The sequence below is a fragment of the Felis catus genome, chromosome A2, assembly GCF_018350175.1.
Source record: "Felis catus isolate Fca126 chromosome A2, F.catus_Fca126_mat1.0, whole genome shotgun sequence".
Lineage (NCBI taxonomy): Eukaryota > Metazoa > Chordata > Mammalia > Carnivora > Felidae > Felis > Felis catus.
In genome coordinates, this window is record NC_058369.1 from 39619688 (window position 1) to 39637537 (window position 17850).

At 43.8% G+C, this 17850-nt stretch overlaps 2 long non-coding RNA genes across 2 annotated transcripts in view; one reads left to right on the forward strand and one right to left on the reverse strand.

Annotated features, from left to right (window-relative positions):
- The window catches only part of LOC109496654, a 155166-nt gene that overhangs the window by 16792 nt on the left and 120524 nt on the right, over nucleotides 1-17850 (reverse strand). The gene's annotated exons all lie outside the window — the stretch shown is intronic.
- Nucleotides 12592-13618, forward strand: LOC123383749. Its single transcript, XR_006593900.1, has 2 exons — nucleotides 12592-12815; nucleotides 13091-13618. It is a non-coding gene; the product is annotated as an uncharacterized LOC123383749 (long non-coding RNA).

Below are 17850 nucleotides of genomic sequence, written 5' to 3' on the forward strand. Positions count from 1 at the left end.
GAGGACTGATTCTATCATAGAATCTTCAAGAGTTTTCTGACAAGATTGCGGTAAAATTTTGTTCCTTGCTTTAAACAGCAAAGCTGGAATCTATGTGGGTCTTTGGACTCTTCTAAGAAACAGCATTCACCTAGGATTATGATTCAGGAACAATCCATGATCTAATGGAAGTGTCCAAGAGAAAAGAGACGCCAAAATGATTGCCAAAGTTGTTCTCTAAAAAGAAATTTACTAAAGAGAGAGCAAGCAAAATTAAAGCACAAGAAGATTATAATTATGAGTTCTTTGAGTATTTTATTTTATTTTTTAAAGATTTTATTTTATTTATTTATTTTTTAAATATATTTTTTAATGTTTTTATTTTTGAGACAGAGAGAGACAGAGCATGAGCAGGGGAGGGGCAGAGAGAGAGGGAGACACAGAATCCAAAGCAGGCTCCAGGCTCTGACCTGTCAGCACAGAGCCCGACGTGGGGCTCAAACTCACGGACTGTGAGATCATGACCTGAGCTGAAGTCTGCCGCTTAACCGACTGAGCCACCCAGGCGCCCCTAAAGATTTTATTTTAAAGTAACCTCTACATCCAATGTGGGGCTCAAACTCAGAACCCTGAGTCACACACTCCACTGACTGAGCCAGTCAGGTGCCCCATAAGTTCTATGGATATTAAAAAAAATTTTGTTATATTTATTTTTGAGACAGACAGAAAGACAGAATGTGAGCAGGGGAGGGGCAGAGAAAGAAGGAGACACAGAATCTGAAGCAGGCTCCAGGCTCTGAGCTGTCTGCACACAGCCCTACACAGGACTCGAACTGACAAACTGCGAGATCATGACCTAAGCCGATGTCGGACGCTTAACTGACTGAGCCACCCAGGCGCCCCAGTTCTATAAATATTTTAAAATTTAAAAAGCAGCTATAATAATGCCTGTCAAGATTCTGAACTTTGAAATAGATATAATTCCTTAGGTATGAAAGAGAAGCACTTAAGACTCATGCATTTCTTTTTAAGTTAACTCTATGCCCAACATGGGGGTCAAACTCACAACCCTGAGATCAAGAGTCATAGGCCCTGCTGACTGAGCCAGTCAGATGCCCTGAGGAATCATGCATTTCCAGTAGAAAGAGCCCCTGTCCTGTAATCACGGCCTGCTGTTGCTCAGTGAATGGGTTCCCATGTAAAGAAATGGATCCCTTCAGCTCTTAGGAGAACTGGGCAGGGTCTGGGGCCAAAAGAGTGCCCAGGAAAATCTTTTGGCTTCATATGGCCTTATTTCTTTATTTTATGAGCTATACAGACATTTTCATCTTTTAGCCGCCCCTACGGACAAGAAAAACATTGGGAGGCTCTGTAGGAAAGAGAGCACAGTGGCCCCTTCTTTCCAAAGTAGCCCCCAAGAATAGCCTCTCTTGGTAGCTACGTGGAGTAACAGCCCGACAACACCTCATTTTACATGCTATGGGCATGGTGTTGGGGGCCCGATTCACTACTATTCCACAGGCTTCTCAGTCCACACCCTTCTAGATCTGCAGGTTTGTTTTTTTTTATATTAGAAGTGATTCATTCTTGCTTTTCAATGCAAACATTCTAGAAGTTAATAATTAAAAAGTGAAACCCCCCACCGCTCATCTAGAGTGTTAACTATGTGAAGAGTTGAGGGTGTATCTTTCTGATCCGTTTCTCCACGCATGGGCAATCAGTAACTTGTATCTTTTCTAGATCAATCAGCCTGTGAGCTACCTACCTCTTTAGCCATCTGCTTATCTATCCAAAATTTACTCACATCTGCCAGGGGTGAAGGGGGTTCATATGCCAGGCAGTGATTAGTCTGAACATTCAGTGGTACAACGTGAGATTCTTTCTGGTATGAGACACATAAAACATAAAATGAAGGAATCTTATTAAAGAAAAAAAAAACCATCTATAGGCTCCCCTGGCATACAAGTTTAGAAACCCGGTCTCACTTCACTTACAGCATGATTCAGAGGCTCTAAGAGATCCTCAGGACCCTATTTCTCTCTCTCTCTCTCTCTCTCTCTCTCTCTCTCTCTTTTCTCTCTCTCTCTCTCTCTCCCCTCTTCTCCATCCTTCCCCCACATTGACTTCATTCTCAGACTCCAAGGATGGGCAAGATGGCTGGCTACCAGCAGTCTGAGGGGTCCCATGCCCTTCCAAGTTCAAGTCAGGTAGAAAGGGGACCCAACACAAGTGCCATCACCTCTCCCTGACTCTGACCACCTTCTTAAAAAGAGTCTGGATATCCTTATTGCTTGTTACTCTTATACCCCATAACCCTGTTCTTTGTTTTTTTTTTTTAAATATTTATTACCAATTGAAATTAGGCTGAGGATTTGCTATAGTTGATTCTCTGCCTGCCCCCACTAGAAAATAAGCTTCCCCACAGCAGCATTCTCACCTATCTTGATTCCTACCTTATGTCCCAACTCCTCTCAATAAATGTCCCAACTCCTCTCAATAAATATTTGTTGAATGGATGAAAGAGTTAGTCACTGTAGCAAGAGAAATATCAGGCACTGATTGGCCAGGTTCGAGTCACATGACCCCCCCCCCCCCCCCATATACCTGGAATGACAGCTGGGGAGAAGATAGTACTTCAGAGGAATATCAGTGGACTGTTAGCAGCAGAAAGGTGATTGGAATGGATGTGTTGAGCGGCAAAACCACAGAGGTCCACCATGTCAGTGAAGCATTATACGTGGATTTCCCAAAAGTGAGACAAAATACCGTAGTGCTATATTTGAATGTGGGGTTTGCCGCTTATTAGATGAATGACTTTTTGCAAGTCACTTTGCTTCTCTTAGCCTCGGCTTCCCTCATTAGTAAGATAAGATAGACCTAACTCTTCATGTGACAATTAGCAATAACGTATGTAAGGGGCGCCCTGGGTGGCTCAGTCAGTTAAGGGTCTGATTCTTGGTTTTCAGCTCAGGTCATGATCTCACGGTTTGTGGGCTCAAGCCCCACATTGGGCTCTGTTGCTGACAGTGTGGAGCCTGCCTGGGATTCTCTCTCTCCCTCTCTGCCCCTCCGCCATTCATACCCTGCCTCTCTAGCTCTCAAAAATAAACACTAAAAGAATTTAAAAAAAATGAAAGAAAGAAAGAAAGAAAGAAAGAAAGAAAGAAAGAAAGAGAAAGAAAGGAGGGAAGAGGAGAGGGAGGGGGAAAAGAAGGAAGGAAGGACGAAAAAGAAGAAAGAAAGAAAGAAAGAAAGAAAGAAAGAAAGAAAGAAAGAAAACATGTAAAATGGCCAATAAACAGATTTACTGTCGTTTTTACTATTTTTTGTGGCCCTGGTTATCCACTTCTAGTGATCTCAGTCTTTTGATATTTTAGACAAAATCCAATGAAAACACATTCAAAAGCCCCAAGTGTGAGGGAATAAGGAGTTGGTTAAATGGCCACTCTACTTTTTTTTTAATATGAAATTTATTGTCAAATTGGTTTCCATACAACACCCAGTGCTCATCCCAACAGGTGCCCTCCTCAATGCCCATCACCCACTTTCCCCTCCCTCCCACCCCCCATCAACCCTCAGTTTATTCTCAGTTTTTAAGAGTCTCTTATGCTTTGGCTCCCTCCCTCTTTACCTTTTTTTTTCCCCCCTCCCCTTCCCCCATAGTCTTCTGCTAAGTTTCTCAGGATCCACAGAAGAGTGAAAACATATGGTATCTGTCTTTCTCTGTATGACTTATTTCACTTAGCATCACACTCTCCAGTTCCATCCACGTTGCTACCAAAGGCCATATTTCATTCTTTCTCATTGCCATGTAGTATTCCATTGTATATGTAAACCACCACTTCTTTATCCATTCATCAGTGGATGGACATTTAGGCTCTTTTCATAATTTGGCTATTGTGGAAAGTGCTGCTATAAACATTGGGGTACAAGTGCCCCTATGCATCCGCACTCCTGTATCCCTTGGGTCAATTCCTAGCAGTGCTATTGCTGGGTCATAGGGTAGATCTATTTTTAATTTTTTGAGGAACCTCCACACTGTTTTCCACTATACTTTTTTAAAGCAAATTCTCAGAAATTTTAACCCTAGGGTGGTATCACTCAGATACTGAAGGCTGCTGGCAAACAGTGATTTGGCTGAGCGACTTTATAAAAATATTTATCTACTGGCCAGGCTGGGCATTAACCAATCGGAATGACCAAACGGCTGACATGGAATGGACGCTGGCCTTACGCAACATGTCTAACTGTCCCAGGTTGCACTAGTTGGAGGCAGGTCTAGCCAGGAGTCACTTTTGGTCAAACCATCATTGGCATCTGGTTACACAGCTTCACATCAGGTACGGTCAGTGGATGTTCTTCATCACCATTTCCGACTGGGGTATAACTTGGCATTTGTGATGTCATGGATGAGAGAAGCCCATCCCACTTCCCCGGGCTTTCCCACGGAAAACCAGACCCTGGTCTTTAGGGCGTGCCTGCTTAGCTAACCTGACCAGACAGTCAGGGGAGTCTATGCACACGCTTGGTGGCTTGGGGGAGCTGAGAACTGCCCAGCAGCTGGAGCCAACACTCAGTCCTTAAATGATGTGGGCGATGGCCACAGTCCTGGTGGGTTATTAGAAACCAAGCAAATTTTACTGAAATCAGATTTGTAAGTGCAGCATGCAAATAGTGAAAAGTCAGATCACTGTTAATACCACTAATGACAGCTCTGACTTTTCCTTTAGACCATTCTCTTGGCATTATTATAAAACCACTGAACTGGAAGAATCAAGTTTCTGATTTCCCAGGCAGACCTATTCCCGGACCTTCACACAGAAAGCAAACTCGCATTGCCAGCCCAGAAACTTCACATCGTCTCCTCATTAGTAACCACCTTTAAGCATTATATTAATCTGCAGCCTTAAGACTGTTCTCAGTTAATTGAACTCTTTGCTGCTAAAGTTTAGCTTCTTTGCTTTTTATTACCACTTTTCAACTACTTGAAATTTAAGTCATTCTTTAAAAAAATTGTTGTAAAACACACACAGCATGAAAGTTACCACTTAAATCATTTCTAAGCTTACAGTTCAGTGGCATTAAGTACATTCACACTGTTGTGCAACCATCACCACTGTCCGTCTCCGGCACTTTTTCACCTTCGCACACTGAAACCCTGTCCCCATAAACAGTAACTCCTGCTGCCTCCTCCCCCCAGGTCCTAGAAACATCGTTCTACTTTCACTCTTTGAATCTGACAATTGGAGGGACCTCATGTAAATGGAATCACACCACATTTGCCCTTTTTTGAATGGCTTATTTTTTTTTAAGTTTATTTATTTATTTTGAATGGGGGGGCAGTGAGAGAGAGAGGGGGAGAGAGAGAATCCCAAACAGGATCCACACTATCAGTGCAGAGCCCAACGAGGGGCTTGAACTCACGAACAGCAAGATCATGACCTGAGACAAAATCAAGAGTCGGAGGAGACTTAACCAACTGAGCCAGCCAGGTGCTCCCTGGCTTGTGTTTCACTTAGCATGATGTCCTCAAGGTTTATCCACATCGCAGCATGTGCCAGAATTTCCTTCGTTTTTAAAGCTGAGTTGGGGGGCGCCTGGGTGGCTCAGTCGGTTAAGCCGCCGACTTCAGCTCAGGTCATGATCTCGCGGTCCATGAGTTCAAGTCCCGCATCAGGCTCTGTGCTGACAGCTCAGAGCCTGGAGCCTGTTTCAGATTCTGTGTCTCCCTCTCTCTGACTCTCCCCCATTCATGCTCTGTCTCTCTCTATCTCAAAAATAAATAAACGTTAAAAAAAAAAAAGTTAAAAAAAAATAAAGCTGAGTTGGTATTCCATTGCATGTTTACATACATGCCATATTGTGTTATCCAGTCATCTGGATGGACATTTGGGTGGCTTCTACCCTTTGGCTAGTGTGCTGCTAGAACATGAGTTAAGTCAGCTTTAAAGGTTGTTATTTTTGGGGTGCCTGGCTGGCTCAGTTAGTGGCGCATGCAACTCTTGATCTCAGATTTGTGGTTTCAAGCCCCATGTTGGATATAAAGATTACTTAAAAATAAAAACTTTTAAAAGCAACTAAAATAAAATATTGGTATTTTTCCCCCACAGGAATTTGTTAACTGGATTCACACCTTGAATATCGGTTCTCACTTCTGTGTTGAACGTTCCCTACAATGCCCTCCCAACAGGATTTACTATACATGAGTTTTAAGATGCTATGGAAAGTTAACCGTACAATTTATTTTTTTATTTTTATTTTTAAAAATTTTTTTTAATGTTTTTATTTATTTTTGAGATAGAGACAGAGCATAAGCAGTGGAGGGGCAGAGAGAGAGGGAGACACAGAATCTGAAGCAGGCTGCAGGCTCCAAGCTGTAAGCACAGAGCCTGATGCGGGGCTCGAACTCACAGACCACGAGATCACAACCTGAGCCGAAGTCAGAAGCTCAACCGACTGAGCCACCCAGGTGCCCCTATTTTTATTTTTTAATGTTTATTTATTTCTGAGACAGAGAGAGACAGAGCGCAAGCATGGGAGGAGCAGAGAGACAGGGGGACACAGAATCCGAAGCAGGCTCCAGCTCTGAGCTGTCAGCACAGAGCCCGACTTGGGGCTTGAACTCACAGACCGTGAGATCATGACCTGAGCCAAAGCCGGACGCTCAACCGACTGAACCACCCAGGCGCCCCTTACCGTTCAATTTAAATCCAACAAGATCCCAGGTGGCCTCTCTCAAAGCCTTTCAGGCGCCTCCCTCTCCCAGCAAATGTTTGCTTGCAGCCGTTGTCCACAGAGGCACCAGAAAGACAATCCTTACTTTTTCCTGAAACTGGAGCGATTTTCATTTTGTCAGTAGTTGGTCAATAAAAGCTACAAGGGAAGATTTTAGAAATGGGTAGCCAGGGGATGATTTTCTTCTTTCTTTAAATACATTTTTTTTAAGTTTATTTATTTATCTTGAGAGAGGAAGAGAGGGTGCAAGCAGGGGAGGGGTAGAGAAAGAGGGACAGAGAGAATCCCAAGCAGGCCTCCGCTGTCAACATGGGGCTCCAACCCATGAACCATGAGATCATGACCTGAGCCAAAATCAAGAGTCAGACACTTAACTCACTGACTGCCCCTGATTTTCTTTTCTTTAATTTTAATTTAATTTAATTTAATTTAATTTAATTTAATTTATTATTATTTTTTTTTATTTAAGTCTTCTCTATACCCAGTGTGGAGCTCAAACTCATGACCCTGCTCTCAAGAGGCATATGCCCTTCAGACTGAGCCAGCCAAGCGCACCCTCAGTCGATGACTTTCATTTTTTCATACTCTGGTATGTTCCATATTGTCTACAATGGTCTTGTTTTACTTTCCTAATGAAAAAAGAAAATATGGGTTTTCTTTTTATTGGTTTTCAAAAACACACTTATGCATGAATAAATCCCCTTCTGAAATAGGGGCCAGCAGGGACACTTGGGTGGCTCAGTCTGTTAAGTGTCCGACTTCAGCTCAGGCCATGATCTTGTGGTTCACCAGTTCAAGCCCCGTGTCTGGCTCTGTGCTGATAGCTCAGAGCCTGGAGCCTGCTTCCTATTCTGTGTGTGTCTCTCTCTCTGCCCGCCCCCCCCCAACTCTGTCTTTCTGTCTTTCAAAAATAAATAAACATTAAAAAAAATCAAAAAATAAATAAAAAGTTGAAAAACAAAATAAAATAGGGGCCAGCAAACATTTTCTATAAAGGGCCATACAGTAAATATTTTGTGTTTTGTGGCCCATCTTAGGTTTCCTGGTCTCTGTCACAGGACTCAATTCTGCCTTTGTAGTGTGAAAGCTGCCACAGGCAAGATATAAACAATGGGTGGGGCTAACGTAACAATAAAACTTTATTTACCAACATTAAACTTTGAATTTCATGCAGTGGGCACTTTTTTAATTATTAAAAACCATTTATAGCTTATAAGCTGTACAAAAACACTTGTACTACTGGTCACAGTTGGAGAATCCCTGCTCTAGAATGAAAATAGCATAGATAAGATAAAAAGTGGCTTTTAAATTTCATACCAGTTCCAGTCTTTTCCAGGCCTTCTCATATTGCTGTTGAGTTTTTTGTTTGTTTGTTTGTTTTTTACATTGTATTATGGAACATTTCAGACACATAAACAAGCTAAGAGAATAACATAATAACCCCCATGTATCCACCACCCAGCTTTGACAATGACAAACTTATGTCCAACCATGGATTATCTACACTGCCACCCACCCACTCCCTCATCTCCCTCATTACCTGAAGCAAATCCCAGACATGACAAATCCGTAAATATTGTAGTGTGCATTTCTAAAGATAATACTACATTTAGAAATATCCTTGTTACACCTAAAAACAAATAACAATAATTCTAACTTTAAACATGCTAAAGCACAATTTCAAAAACGTCTTACATAACAAAACACCACCAGTGACATTTAGAAGTTCAAAAAAAAATTTTTTTTAAGTCTATTATTAAAAAATGGGGCATCTGGATGGCTCATTCCCAAGGGCATGCAATTCTTGATCATGGGGTCTTGAGTTCAAGCCCCACGTTGGGTGTAGAGCCTATTTAAAAACAAACAAGTAAGGGGCACCTGGGTGGCTCAGTGGGTTAAGCAGCCGGTTCTTGGTTCCAGCTCAGGTCATGATCTCACCCTCCCTGAGTTCCAGCCCTGCATCGGGCTCCCTGCTGACCGTGTGAATCTGCCTGGGATTCTCTCTCTCCCTCTCTCTCTCCGCCCCTCCCCTGCTCATGATCTCTCTCTCTCTCTCTCAAAATAAATAAACTTTAAAAAAAATCAAAAATCAAAAATAAAGAAACACAAATGAATTAATTAAATAAACAAAAAGTCTATCTAGAAGCTCATTAGAGTGTAGCGGTTTAAGGTCTGAAATCTACAACTGGACACCACTTAGTAGTGATATGGCATGGGAAAGGTGCTCAACCTCTCCACGCCTCAGTCTCCTTATCTGTAAAAAAGAGAATGCTGCCAGCACGTGCCTCATAATATTGCTCTGAGAAGGAGACGAGCTAACGCGCCTGACGTGCCTACGGCAGTGCCTGGCGCACAGTGAGCGTTGGCCGGGTGTTGGCAAGTGCCATTCACTTCCTTCTGCTGTTTCTACTTCGTCCTCATTAAGGTTGTTGGAAAGCACAGAAGCACCCTGGACTCGTTCAAGCGGGCAGAGGGGGGTGTGTTTGGGAGTTAGTGTGAGTCTCCAGGGATCTTACAGAAACTAAAAACAGGAAACAAAGCACTACCAGCCCTTTAGGGATGAACTGGAAAGTCAAAACTGGGACTACTTGGGGGCTGTACCGCATTTCTCGGTTTCCTTCTCTCGCCTCAGTCCCTCCACTTGCCACTCTTGCTGGGCAGCTGTCCTCCATTTGCCTTGTGCTTGGCCCAACATGGCCCTGCAGTGCGGAGTACCCTTCATATCTGCCTAGCTGCAGCTTCTACTACGGACTGCCAATCGTCTCTATTATCTCTTGGCATTCCGAGTCCTGGGAAAGGACCGATGGGCTGGCATTTGATCCGAGGCCCTTGGCTTCCAGTTAGGTGTAAGAGGCCACAGTCATAAGAGCACAAGTGACCATTTTTGGAGACTCTGGTAAGCAACTTAATCATTGAGGATAGGCCAGCTTATGCTGTGATAACAGGTGATCTCAGCGACTTGAAGGTCGAGCAGGTTATTTCTCATCCGCAAAAGGGTCCATCGAGGGTGGGCTCGGGGTCTTGCTCCCTCTGGAGCCCAGGCTGCTGAAGCAGCCCCTCGCTGGAACCATGGCAGAGGGGAAACAAGTCCTTGGAGAGAAATCACGCTGGCTCATGCAACTTCTGCTTTAAACATGTTATTGGCCAGAGGAAGCCCCATGGCTGTGCTTAACTTCAAGTGGGCAGGAAAGGACGATCTTACCATGTGGCGGAAGAAAGCAAGAGCCGAAGTGTGTGTGGACGCCTCCTGCATACCGCAGAGGGGAGGGCACCCACCTCTCACCTGTGTCCTCTTCTTACCGTCCAGTCGTGTGTATAAAGGCACTCAGGGAGAGCTACACCTAGTTTACTGCAAAAGGATGCCAACACTTTCCTTCCTGGACTGAAATACTCATTCTAAGGGCAGCAAAGTCTCTGTGAAAGCAGAAACAACCCTAACTCCATTAACTTTTTCGCCCTGGACCCATTTTTCATTTCTTAAATCACTGAGATTATTTCATTTGAGACCTCTCCAAGTGCCTCCCATTTTTCTTGAGAGAAACAGGTTGAAATTAGTCAGAACAGCCAGAACAGCCCTTGACCACTGCAGGGTGACTAATTGCGCACCTTTCTGAATTAGGCTGGTGTTTTCTTTGACAACTGTTGTACCGCTGACTTAAATTCTGTCAGAGCCCTCCGTGACCCTGGCTCTGCTCCCCCAGTGGAGGTGTTCACTCAGATTTTCCACATCTTCTGAATACTTTCCACTAGAACTCATCTTGTTTTTAATGTACCACCTCTCAAATATATCTCTTCCAAGTTGTTAGTGTTCAATAGTAAGGCAGCAACTTGTCTGCTGCCTCAGAAAGCCTAAAGCCAGCCCTGAGCACCATGTTTTCTTATTACAAAGTCGGAGTAGCAGGGCCAAAATTTACACCTCAAGTCAGATGTACAAAATGCGATTTAGGGGCGCCTGGGTGGCTCAATCGGTTATGCGTCTGACTTCCGCTCAGGTCATGATCCCGCTGCTCATGAGTTCGAGCCCTGCACTGGGCTCTGTGCTGACATCTCAGAGCCTGGAGCCTGCTCTGGATTCTGTGTTTTCCCCTCTCTCTGCCCCTCCCCCGCTCACGTTTTCTCTCTCTCTCTCTCTCTCTCTCTGTCTCTCAAAAAAAAATAAACATTAAAAAAAATTGTTTTCAAATGTGATTAAAAAAACCTTCCATTACCTGACCTCATTTAACCCTGGAGTCCCCATTTCTATAGACGGTGGACAAAAATGTAAACTTGATAAGAGAAGGTCACTCCCCTACTTCTGGCTTAAAATGGTCTCTTTCAGGGTTCAAATTCCCTACACAGACTGTCTTTCTCATCTTAAGAGGATTCCATACTTCTTACTCTTTCTCAGGACGGCACCTATAAACAACCACATGTCCTGCCACAGTAGGGTGAACACACACACCGCGGCATAATCATACAATGAAATAGTAGCCAGCAGTGGAGAAAAATTGAACTCCTACCTACAACAGCATGGATGAATCCCCAATGGATGACTATTGAATAAAGAAAGCCAGACAACAAACAGCACACATTGTATGATTCTACTTACATGAAATTCAAAAGCTACTCTTTGGTAATCAGGTGAAAAAGTGATTATCTTTGGCAGTGATGAGGAGGGAGCACAAGATACTTTTCTAGGGTGCTGGCATGGTCTGTATCCTAATTTGGGTGGTGGGTACATAGGTGTCTACACAGGTAAACATTCATCGAGCTCTATGCTTAGATCTGTATATCTATGCGATATCTCAATAAAACGACACCAACCAGGACGGCATCTGGATATGTGGGAAAGCTTAACTCCTTCTGGGTAGTGGAGAAGGAAGTGCTCATCTGTGGAAATCCACTGGCCTTCTGCAGGGGGAGGGGTGGGGGTGGGGTGCTATGGAAATGAGTCCTTGGCAAGTATCTGCTGAGGAGTATTTGGTTCCACTTCTTGTAGAAGACTCACTGCTGAAGTCTGTGCCTTGGCGTTCTGTTGTGAGCCCCTCATCAACCCCAGACCTCTGGCTCAGTATTCTCTGAGCACTTCAGCCCCTCCTCCCCCCCAGGTGGGAAAGCCCCAGGCCCTAAGGAACTCTTCTCAGGCTCATGGCCCTGCTGCCTCTCTCAGCCCTTTCTATACCACGGACCTGGAGCCCACTCCAATCAGAGCCTTCTAGAGGAGGGACTTTTTTTGCAGCGCCAGAAAGGGCTTTTTGCTTACCCTTCCTTTATGATAGCAACTGCCTAGGACATTTCTTGTCTGGGCCCAGCTCCCTCCTGCTTCCTGGGACAATAGTGAGACGCACCACAGGTAAACAAATGGTACTGACATTCACAAGAGGTACATTGGAACACGTTTGGAAATGTAGTATATCCATTACTTCTGGTTTCTTTTACACAGAATCTCATTTCTCTTCATCATGTGACTTGGATGATTCAAATCAGTGTAGCTAGAATAGAATCACAGTATTTTAGCAATGAAGCGGTTCTTAATTATCATTCCAGATTCTAAGTGGGACAGTTTCTCATTGTGTGGTCTTAAGCACTGCATACATTTAGCATCCCCGCTCCACCCCCCACAACATACACATAAATGCTACTCATCAATCACATGGTCACCAAAAATACCACCCCTCCCACCTCCCCCCCCCCCCCCCCCCCGCCGCCCCCGGAAGGAAAGGGTCTTGGTCTAAATTGTTTATTTTAGAGATAAGGAAACTAAAGTCCAAAGGAAAAAAGATGACTCGGCCAAGTCAATGACAAAGCAGGGATTAGCCCCCCGATCTGATTTTCAGTGCCGTGAGATTTTTAGGACACCCCTCTGACTTTCAGTTCAGGTTTGCGGAACTAAAACAAGGCACTGCCAGGGAACTTCTGTTTCTTACTGAATTTCTGCTTTCCTTTCTTGCAGTGGAACTGCCCATCACTTCCTCTTTCCCTCCCTTGACACTGGAGGTCCAGAGCCCTCCGTTTTCTCAACAAGAGCAGCGATGGCAACACGTGTGAGAACTTGCTGGCGGCCGTACCTAGAGCGGACCTGCCCTTCTATCCACACTTTCCACCCTGATCACTTCATACAGGTAGGCAAACACACAGTCTCGCCGTTCCTTCGCTGCCCGCTGCTTCCCACCAAAAATTGACAAAAGAAGGCAAGAACACACCTACGTCTGACTTATTCTACCTTAGATGCAGAAAACACTCATTCCTAATGCCTGTGTTACTCAGATACCAAGAGCATGATGCTGGCAGGTGCACAGCAAAATGAGAAGGAAGTTTAGCAGAGCTATTGAGAATACAGGAGTTAGAGCCATTCATTCACTCACTCACTCATTCATTCATTCATTTTTCATTTCAGGGTTTATTGAGCACTTGCAAGGAAGAGCCCCATTCTGGGCATCCGGTAACAACCTGGCAAACAAAGCCTCTGTCCCCTTATGGATTCTACACTCTGGAGTCTTAGTTCAGAACCTGGCTGTGCTGCTTACGAGCTGTGTGACCTTGGGTGAGTTGCTTTATCTCTCTGAACTTCTACCTCTACATCAATAAAATGAAAACATGGAAAACAGGATTGTGATGATTAAGAGTAAAACATGTGGGAGAGGACTCGCCCAGCTCCTGACACAGTGCTATGTGCTATGCAAGAGATAGCTACTATTATTCCTAAAAATGTAACCTTCCCTGGGAGAAGTCTCTGCATCCTTATACCTACAATCTGAACATGAAGTTTTGGCTGAGAATTCTCCAATTTTCTCCAAATTATGTATAACCAACCTACTTTCTCCAAAGTTGTTTAGTTGTAGAACAGAAACCAAAATATGTATACACTACACATGCATGTTTATATTTAAATTTGTATTTAAATTTAAATCTGTATTTAGATTTACATTTATAGTGTGTGTGTTTTATCTGGCCTTGCATCCCAATGTCTGTATTATAAGGTGAGGACAGCAATGATTTCTATTTGCAGCACACTTTCAAAAGAGCCTCGGGTAAAGAAAAACATGACATGAACCATGAGTTTTTAAATATTCTATTCTCTTCCCTGGGCCTCCGCTCTTGACAGACACTTTACCTTATTTAGCCTCTGCCGCCTGGTCTTCAAACCTCTAAATAGATCGGTTATTTCAGGCTAGCCAAACCCTCGAAATTATTTGCCAGCAGCCCTTTAGAAACATATCCCCCTACTGGGAGCAAAAGCAGCCAGAGAAGGACTGTGTGTTTGCTCTCAGCCCCCTCCCCTCTAAGCCTTGGCTTAGGAAGGAACTACAGGCGAAGGAAGGAGCCCGGCTTCGAGGTCATTGCCAAGTTTGCCACATCCCCGGTAAGCTACAAAGCCTGAAGAGCCTCCGTTTCCCCGTTTCCCCATTGGTGAAGTCGGGGGCTTACACTTAACTTTGGAGAGTTATTGGGATAATTGACTGATGATTAAAATAGTCACTCATTAATGACAGTTAACAATAGATAAGACCACGGGTCGTGAGATTACACCCCAGGGATTAGCTTTAAAAGCAAACTCCCTGGGAGAGGTGGTGGGTTTTACAGTCACATGATGGTGTAAGTACAGGGCATACCTGGACAATTTCTGTAAGTCTTTTACAAGGAGGGAAGGAACAGGGAGGCCTCTCCAAGCCCTCAGGTGCAGACAGAGAGGAGCACAACACCGAATTGGCTAGCGCCCCAAGCAACTGACCAGAGCACTTCCATCATGGTTGGCTTTGTCTCCCTCTGGCACTGGTAGGACTCCTTAAAGCCCATCACAAACCAACAGAAGAAGGTATGGTTCTAAAAAGATGCCTCTCTCAGCAAAGCTGAACATTTTAGCTGAACATGTCCACTTGCTGATTTCAGTCTGCAGACCTTTCACATTGTTCTCCAGATGGCCCAGAAACTAGCTGCCCACACTTACGGCTCTAGATCTCTGTACAATTTGAAAAGACTTCCTTACACGATTTTCTCTTTCAACAGTGTTCACTGAGAGTGAACTATGTCCTAGGTGCTATCTAGGATTTGTGACCGTGTCAAGGGAGGCTCTCTGGGGAGATGGCATTTGAGCAGGGACCTCGATGAAAAGAGGAAGTGAGCCATGAAGAGCTCTGGCAGGAACATCCAGGCAGAGGGAAAGGCAGTGCAAAAGCCCAGAGGCAGCAGGAGGTTATGATTCCCACTCTATGCATGAGGACACTGAGGCTTCAGAAGATTAACCTGCCCAAGGCCCCCTGACAGGTAAAAAGAAGACCTTGATCTTGAACCCAGCTACTCATCAGTTATTTCAGACCTCTTAGTACTCAAGTAACTGAATTACATTAACCCAATTATAAAGTTACTTGTTCCAGCTTTCTCCTGAACCAGGGGCCATCCATCATTGCGGGGGTAGTCATTATTATCAATGGCAAATATTTACTGAATGCTTACTACGTGTCAGATGCTACGCTAAGAGTTTTACAAGTGCTATCTCATGTTAGCCTATCAAAAAATCTATGAGATGGGGCACCTGGCTGGCTCAGTCCGTAGAGCATGTGACTCTTGATCGCAGAGTTGTGAGTTCAAGCCTCATGTTGGGCTTAGGGATTACTTAAAAGTAAAAAGGAAATTAAGAATTTCTTTTTAATGGTTATTTATTTTTGAGAGATGAAGAGAGACAAAGCACGAGTGGGGAAGGGGCAGAGAGAGACACACACACAAAATCTGAAGCCAGCTCCAGGCTCTGTGCTGGTAGCAGAGAGCCGGATGCGAGCTTTGAACTCACCCACAGTGAAGTCACGACCTGAGCTGAAGTTGGACACTTAACCGACTGAGCCACCCAAGCACCCCCCCCCAAAAAAAGGAGAACTTAAAAAAAAGCAATAAAAAAGAAATCTATGAACAAGTACCAGTGATATCGTCATTTTAAAGATGAGCAAACAGGCCTGAGGCTTTCCACTGAAACCGGGCTCCAAGAAACTTTTGCGAGGCCCAGCATTGGGGCAAAGTTGGTAGTAAGGGAGATGGGAAAGGAACACTGGGAGACACAGAGACAGTGTCACCGGGGCCCCCGAGAGCCATCAGCTCTGCTTTTACAGTGTGTTTCCCCTCTGTGTGCGCCTCCCCTCTCGGAGGAAGGTCATCCTGCTTCTTTGCAAGAAGGTTTTCAGAGACGCAGAAGGAAAGCTATCTTTATTCAGGAGGGCTCCAAGAAGCAAAGACGATGCGGCACATTTTTAAAGTTTTTTTTGTGAAATCATTGCGCGCTGAGAGTTCCACCCAGCAGTGGAAGCCAAGGGCTCTGGAGTGAGACAGACCTGGGTTTGAATTCCAATTCCACTTGGGAGCTGTGGGGCCCTGAGTAAGTCATTATGCCCCTAAAACTTCTGTTTATTCCTCTTAAAGCTTCCATTCATTCTTCCGTAAGATGGGGGTTAAAAACATCTACATTATAGTATGATTAAGATTAAATTCAATAAGTTATTATATATCAAGTTCTTAGTCCAGAGCAAGTACCCAACAAATGAAAGAGATGATGATGATGATGATTTCTATCATTTTAAAAGCACCTCTGGTAGTTTGGCAGGTTTTTCAAACCTAAACATAGTCTGGGCCACCTGGGTGGCTCAGTTGGTTGAGCATCTGAATTCAGTTCAGGTCGTGATCTCATGGTTCGTGAGTTAAAGCCCCACATCGGGCTCACTGCTGACAGTGCACAGCCCACTTCAGATCCTCTGTCCCCTCTCTCTCTGTCCCCCTCTCCCCTGCTTGTGCTCTCTCAAAAATAGACATTTAAAAAAAAAAACACTAAACATAGTCTTACTATGTAATCCAACTGTTGTACCTCTTGATATCTGCTCATACAAAATTAAAATGGTGTCCATAAACAAACCTGCCCATAGATGTTCATAGCAGCTTTCATAATGCAGTGCATAACTGACAAAACTTGGAGCCAAATAAGATGTCCCTCAGTAGGTGAATGGATGAATAAACTGTGGTACATCCCAATAATGGAATATTATGCAGCACTAAAAAGAAAGGGGCTAGCAAGCAATGAAAAGACACGGAGGAATCTTAAATGCACATTACTAAGTGAAAGAAGCCAATCTGAAAAGGCTACATACTAGATGATTCCAATTATATGGTATTCTGGAAAAACCAATCTATGGAGACAGTGAAAAGATCAGTGGTTCCCCGGGGGTAGGGGTGGACAGACCAACAGGCAGAGAGAATTTTCAGGGCAGTGAAAATATATGTATGACACTATAGTGATAGATACATGTCCTTATACTTTTGTCTAAAACCTCAGAATATAGAACATCAAGAGTGAACCCTAATGTAAATTATGGCCTTTGATTGATTATGACGTGTCCATGTAGGTTCACTGATTGTAACAAATGTCACCACTCTGGTGGGGGGATGTTGATAACTGGGGAGGTTATGCGTGCGTTGGGGCAGTGGGTATACGAGAATGGTATAATTTTCCTCTCAGTTACCTGTCCTCGAAAATAAAGTATACCTTTTTTTCTTTTTTTTTTTAACATTTATTTATTTTTGAGAAGAGAGAGACAGAGCATGAGCGGGAAAGGGGCAGAGAGAGGGAGACACAGAATCTGAAACAGGCTCCAGGCTCTGAGCTGTCAGCACAGAGCCTGACGTGGGGCTTGAACTCACGGACCATGAGATCATGACCTGAGCCGAGGTCGGATGCTCAACCGACTGAGCCACCCAGGCGCCCCTAAAGTATACTTTTTAAAAACTCCAAAAAGATAAAGAATTTAAAATAAAATAACAAAAGCCATGGTTCCTTTAAAAAAAAAAAAAGTACCTTTTGATGTAATCTTCTCCATCAATCCACTTCTGACCATCCTAACCACATTATTAAAAATATATCTCCCTTTTCAGAATTCTCATTGCACTGCAATTTGTCTAGCAATTACCATTTTGGTTACACTGAAATTATTAGGGGATTTATCTTATTTCTTTTACTATAATACACTGGAAGGTTCTGGCAGGAATGACAGCATACTACTCAGGTTTCTATATTGCATAGGGATGGTGCTTAAAAAAACATAGCTGTGGAATTTAATCACTGGAGTCTAGATTTCTAGTGCTGATAAGGTATTAATTAGCCACACATGACTATTTAAATTT